Source organism: Oreochromis aureus, linkage group 4 (genome assembly GCF_013358895.1).
Source record: "Oreochromis aureus strain Israel breed Guangdong linkage group 4, ZZ_aureus, whole genome shotgun sequence".
In the NCBI taxonomy this organism is placed as follows: Eukaryota; Metazoa; Chordata; class Actinopteri; order Cichliformes; family Cichlidae; genus Oreochromis; species Oreochromis aureus.
The window spans coordinates 33,624,258-33,631,385 of NC_052945.1; the positions used below are offsets into that span (position 1 = coordinate 33,624,258).

General features: G+C 40.5%; 1 long non-coding RNA gene across 1 annotated transcript; it reads right to left on the bottom strand.

Moving 5' to 3' along the window:
* Positions 1-3,461: 3,461 nt before the first annotated feature.
* On the bottom strand, positions 3,462-3,961 carry LOC120439767. Its single transcript, XR_005612745.1, has 3 exons — positions 3,810-3,961; positions 3,593-3,714; positions 3,462-3,503 (listed from the first exon to the last, which is right to left on the bottom strand). It is a non-coding gene; the product is annotated as an uncharacterized LOC120439767 (long non-coding RNA).
* Positions 3,962-7,128: the final 3,167 nt, after the last annotated feature.

Below are 7,128 nucleotides of genomic sequence, written 5' to 3' on the forward strand. Positions count from 1 at the left end.
AGCCTCATGATATTAAAAGCTCACACATGCAGCAGTCTGTGAGCTCAGTTTTTTCCTCACACTTCTGCTTTGTTTCTGACAGCAGTTCTTTTTCTTTTTGTGTCCCAACTCATGTGTGTAAAGCGTTCATGCCATCAGCAACTTGTTTTTGTTTTTGTTTGTTTGTTTTGTTGGTTTGAAAAACAAATTTGTGATCATACTTGTGGATCACAGTGACACGAAATGATTAGGCACATGATTTACTGATGCCTAGTTTTAGAGCTGGGAGCTATGAGCTGGGAGCTATGAGCTGTAAACAATGCAAAGTTTTTCCCAGTTTAGAAGTTTGACATATGTAACATGTATGAGATATATGAATTATTTTAAAACGAAATAGAAATTGTCCAAAATGCCTTAAGAAAATATGTAGTGCTGTATCTACAGAGGAAAAAAAGAAGAAGCATTCAGTAACTTGGAAATAGCCTTTCTACTTACATGTAGATGGAAGTGCAGGTTACGTGAAAGCTGTTTTAACACAGGCATTTGGAGAAAAACAACGCCTGCTTGCATTTTACTTCTGTAAATTAGACTCTGTTGCGTCAGGCCTGCCCACATGTGTGCCAACCGGTGTAGCTGCAGCAGAGGCAGTAAAAAGTCAGCTGACATTGTTTTAGGACACACTTTAATCATCAAAGTGCCCCATGCAGTGACTTCAATTTTAAATCTAAGCCAATTTGTCTTACCTGACACATGTGAGACAACTCTCAAATGTTGGAAACTTATTGTCGCTATATGGAAAGTTTGACAAAGAGTTCGATTAGTCTGGAGAAACAGGAAATATGTGTGCCTGTGGTATGTCTGTGACAGGAAATCGCGTGTGTAACAGGAACTACATGCCCATAAAAGAAGCTGACTGTGTCAAGGACGCAGACAGACAGAGAGACACACAGACAGTTAGTATGTTTTTCAGCAGTACATCATTTTGCAAAAATTTGGCAGAATAGAGGTATGATTACTTCTACTGGCAATCCAGTGCAACATGGAAATCTTTTAAAAGCACTGTTGGAAGTGATAACATTGCCAAAACAGTTAGCATTATGTAAATGTGCTGCACACCAGAAAGACAACTCAAAGGTCACTAAAGGTAATAACTTTGCAGATCAAGCCGCAAAAGCAGCAGCACAACAAACTATAGACACATTAATGTCTGAATCCTCAATGCAAATACCACTTGATGTGCTTAAAAATGAACAAAAAGCCGCACCAACTACAGAACAAAAGAAATGGTTAAAATGTGGAGCAAAGCTAGAAAATGATTTGATGACTTGTGAGGCTAATCCAGTACTACCAAAATCCCCACACAAAACAGCAGCATTAGTGACACACGGTTCCACTCATGTGTCAACCGGAGGGAGATGGTAGATATAATCTCTAAACATTTCTTTACTCAAAATTTCGAAAATTCAGCAAAGGAATTTGTCAGAACATGCATGATTTGCCAAAAACATAATGCACAGGGAAACCTCAGACCAAAAAGAAGTAACTTTCCCACACCACCTCATCCTTTTCATACAATCCACATGGATTTTATTGAACTAAATGAATGCCAAGGCTCAAAATACGCTCTAGTGATTATAGACGTATTCTCAAAATGGCCAGAAATTTATCCTGTGAAAAAGGCAGATGCAATCTCTGTAGTAAAATACCTGTGCAACCATTTCATTCCAACATATGGCATCCCCATTCTGATAAGATCAGACAATGGGACACATTTTGTTAATGAAGTAATCAGCAAGGTCTCTGAAGCACTAGGATTCAGTATCAAATACCACTGTGCTTACCATCCTCAAAGTGCTGGACTAGTGAATGTCTAGTCCGGCACTATGTCCTAGTCCTAGTGGCAGGATGTCTCATCCTACTGAAGATGGATCCGAGGGAACGAACAAAGAAAGCTTGGACACATGACAACTCACACCTGGACAAGATGACGCAGGACCACAATCATCCCTGGATGAACAACGCGTGGTACAGATATGTATACAACCGCACGACAGAAAAGAACTGCTTTGTTTGCTCACACATGCCTGCAACTTCTGTCCATGCAACTATTTATGGGAAGGTTCCGTCACTTGAAACGAGCATGTGCATTCATTCACATGAAAGTCATAAATGGAACTTGTTGACATAGAGACATGTTTATAGTGAGAGCCCTAGCGTTTTCACTGCTGACCTACGACGTGAATAACCTAACAGCAACAAACTGGACGTGTGATGAAGCGCACTGGGTGAACGTGAACGTGTCAAACAAAAGAATAATGACATTTCCAGCTTTCTTGCAGAGTGAAGAACGTCACCCGATATGTTTCGACTTCTCATACGGAAGGACAAAACTTGGTCAAACAGTCTGGAAGGACAATGCCGATGCAGCTATGACTTTTAAGCGTGGCACATACTGGGTCCAGGGGACAGCTTGGGTGTGTGGACCAAAAACGTACTACATGCTGCCCCCCAACGCAACAGACGACGGCGTTCAACTGACACCGGTCCAGAACCACACGATCGAATATGGGGCTCCGATGTCCCACAGGAATTCAAACTCTGGACCACTGGACAGAAAGTACTTCATGCCCTGTTTCCTTGGGTGGGCACAGGAAAAAATGCGCTGAGAAAGGAGGACTATGTGTCCTCTTTAACAACACATGCTGCACGTACATTCCAGATAATGTACACTCATCCAACATGACTGATGCTCTTAGACAACTCAGGGATGCACAACAACAAGACTATGTTACAAACACAGAAGACTGGCTCACGTGGTTGTTAAGCGGCTCTTGGAAGTCCCTGCTGTTTGAAGGACTTGTTTTTGTTGGTGTTCTACTATTGTTATTGTGTCTTTCCACTTCATGCGTCATACCTTGGTTGAAGAACATGGTGTCAAAAATGGTAACTGCTTCAATTAATGCTTACATCACCCTACCACAGAATGAAGAAGATGATAATGAGATAGACATTTGGATATAACATACTCACAAAACCCACTAATTAATGATGTCCTGGCTAAAAATGTTTTACAAGTAGCCATAGACTGATACAGTGTTAGTGAGTTGCTATGTATATATATAGGAGAAAAGATCAAACAACAGGAGGGAATGTTGAAAGATTTTATTATGTTTATGTTTAGAAGTACATTTCATTTAAGGTTTTCTAGATGTGTTTGCTCTTTTTACTAGAGAAGTTACATTGTGCAAGCTCAACAGGAAGCCTGCACGCTGTGCAAGCTCTGCAGGAAGCCGGCACCGTTGTATGTTATCTCTCCCTGCATGTTTCTGAGACGCAAACATGCTTGAGTATAAATGAAGGCTGACAACTGCTCCAGTGTGTGTCTCCTTCGAGCTCTCACCCGTGTGCACGTTAATTTGTAAAACCTGTCTGAGTGTCATTTATTCCAACCTGAGTTGCATTACAGGAAAAATCCTCACAGGAGCCGAGGTATGCAGACAGATAGATGGGCAAACCAGAGCTACCTAAGAACGAGGGACAAAACAGAATTAGCGGATAACCGGCGAAAATCGAGAATGAAACTGAAAGCGAACGGAGAGAGTTGGAGAGCTACTTGAAACACCAGAATACAGGAATAACAACGATCGCAGGCCAGCGCCAGGTAAGTCTCTGTCATAGATCCAAAAATGGGCCAGCGCACAAAGAAACAGGCAGGCGAGCAGGCGGCGAGACAGGCTGGTGCAGAGAAAAAAACAGACAGGAGATGAATCTTAAAACATGTAGCTCAGGCGCTCGAAACCAACAGACTAAACTTGCAACAGCACTGTTACCACTTATGGGAACGACAATAATCCGACATCAGACGTCCATCACTCAGCTCCCTAAATGCTCCCACTGATGACGTCCGATGCGCCGCAGGTGTGCCGGCATGCCGTCAAACACCGCCCCCCGCCTACCTGTGCCAAAAAAGGAAAACAAACCCCAGAAACACCAACACACATACCACCAACTCCTAATAGTGTGTCAGACAGGGTCGTCTGCAGCACGGGGGCCCCACAGGGAACAGTTCTCGCTCCGTTCCTCTTCACCATCTACACTGCAGACTTGTCCCACAACTCCACCCAGTGCTTCCTGCAGAAGTTCTCTGATGACTCTGCAATAGTCGGCCTCATCACTAATGGGGACGACAAGGAATACAGAGAACTGACCCAAGACTTTGTGGACTGGTGCCAGCTGAACTACCTCCAAATCAACACTAGTAAAACCAAGGAGCTGGCGGTAGACTTCCACAGGCACAAACATCCTCCACTGCAACCACTGAACATCCAAGGTATGGTTATTGAGGCTGTGGACAGCTACAGGTACCTTGGAGTTCATCTAAACAACAAACTGGACTGGACTCATAATTCTGAAGCCCTCTACAGGAAAGGGCAGAGCAGGCTGTACCTGCTGCGGAGACTCAGGTCTTTTGGAGTGAAGGGCCCACTCCTGAAGACCTTCTATGACTCTGTGGTGGCCTCAGCCATCTTTGGTGTGGTCTGCTGGGGTGGCAGCATCTCTGCCAGGGACAGGAAGAGACTGAACAGGCTGATCAGAAGGGCCAGCTCTTTTCTAGGATGCCCTCTGGACCCAGTGGAGGTGGTGAGGGACAGGAGAATGGTGGCTAAGCTGCACTGTTAAAAAAACATCTTAAAAAAACAGTAATATTCCGGCAGCTGGGGCGCCAAAATACTACCGTAAAATAACAGAAAATAACTTTTTCATAAAAATACAGTTATTTTCAGTAATGAAAATAGTTTGTTGCGCTATTTTTACATGGGATTCTGCCTTTTCCAAGTGCTTTTAGACATTAAATTAGGAACATTTTAATGTGATTAAACAATGAAATTACCTATAAACAAGGTCAATGAATGTGGCAATATGAATCATAATACGTAAATTTTACAGAAATGTACAGTTAACAGTTGGTTTAAATAATAATGGATTGCATGCCCTGGGACAGACTGACAGAGGCGAGGCTGCCATATCGCACCATCGGCCCCTCACCAGTAGGCGGTAGGTGAAGAGTCTTGACCAAGGACACAACGACCGAGAATGTCCGAGCTGGGGCTCGAACCAGTAACCTTCTGAGCACAAGGCGAACTACCAACTCTTGAGCCACGATCGCCCTAAATAGCAATGATAATAATACTTATGTGATGTAACACAAGCTTATAGGAATCATGTTATATACTTTTCCATAGCATTACATTTGAATTCAACAGTTCAATCTTTCAAATAACGGACAGATATGTGTGAAATCATGATACATTTGTGCATGTAGTTTAACAATGTAAATATGCATATGTACAGACAGATACATTTAATAATCATGAAAATTATGTTTTATTACATTACAGTGATTTAACGTTAATTGACATTTGAAATATGAAGTCAGTCTATTTACGTAACTTTAATGATATTCTAGAAGAACAGAACAAAACTGTAAAATGCACAGTAAAATACTTTTATATTACGATTTTTTCCTACAGTGCAGCCATACCCGCGACCTTGTGGTTGTTAGTTCACATTCATTGGCCGATGCTTAGCGTCATGTTATTATGTGTCCCAACATCCAATGGCATGTCACATTGTTTTCATGGCCACACCCTCACCCCAGGTGCAGAGGCCTATTTCTGTTCAGGAATGTTGTGAATACTTTGAGATTTATATTAATTGCAATTCCTACCTCTACATTTATTTTTTAAAATATATAATTAGCACAGTGTGGTCGTGCAATGTTTTATATGTTTTTTTTAGTTTTTATTCCTATTAATAATATTTTCACTTATTACCTCTGAATTATTGAATCAGACCTAGATGACATGAAATTTTCAGCAAAATTATAATTCAAATACTCCTTTAATTATTGATTATTCTCATTAATTTTCGATCATTTTATATATTTTTCCATAGTATTACATTTGAATTTAACAGATCATTCTCTCACATAACAGACAAATATTTGTGAAATTATGATACATTTCTGAATGTATTTTTACAATCTAAATATGCATATGTACAAAAAAATATATTTAAAGAACAAGTAAATTGTGTTTTACTATATTTACAGTGATGTTATGTTATTTTACCTTTGACATGTAAAATCACAGTCTACTTATGTAAATTTAATGATATTCTAGAAAAACAGTACAAAACTGTAAAATATACAGTAAGATACTTTGACATTACTATTTTTTGGAACAGTGTGTCATCGGTGTTGGACAACATCTCCCACCCCATGCAGGAAACTCTGACAGCACTGAGCAGCTCCTTCAGTGGCAGGCTGCGGCACCCACGATGTGGGACGGAGAGATTTCACAGGCCTTTCCTCCCCACTGCTGTCAGACTCCACAACAAAGACTTTTGCAGCTGATCAAACACACAAACCCACACATGTGCACTAAGACTATACTCTTTTCTGACAAAGTTGTATTTTTACTCAGTTGTATATAGCATTTGTATTCTATTTTTATCCTATTGTATATTTTATTTTATTCTATTGTATACAATATTTTATTTTATTCTATTCTATTCTGTACAGTTGTGTACAGTACATTATTCTTATTGTATTCCAGTGTTCTCTAATTTTTGCTATATAACTGACTGGGGATTTCTTAAAATCACCCCGCAGTTCTTCAGCTAAGATACCTGAGTTAGAAAACACAAACACTGCAGTTGTCTTTACTCGCGAGGACGGTCACAGAGCGCTCGTATTCGCAGGAGACACTCACGGACTCGCGCTCTGTCCCCGTCTGCGTTCTTTATTTATACAGCTTGTGTCTGTGTGTGTGTGTGTACAAAGATAACAGAGTTATTCTAAGAACTCAGAGCTGAGGTTCCCCTTTTCTAAGTCTGCATGTTCTTAGAGAAAGAGGAAGCTGTTAGTTGTTTATCACACAAGAATTCATGTCAGAAGTCACGTAGACATTTGCTTAGTGATCCTAAAAGAGCACATTTCATGTAGCTGATAACACAAATACACGATTTTCCTTTGACAATAACTTTGCACTGTCCACTTTCTGCTGTGACAAAACAAATTTCCCATGTGTGGGACTAATAAAGGTTATCTTATCTTATCTTATCTTATCTTATCTTATATTTATGAGA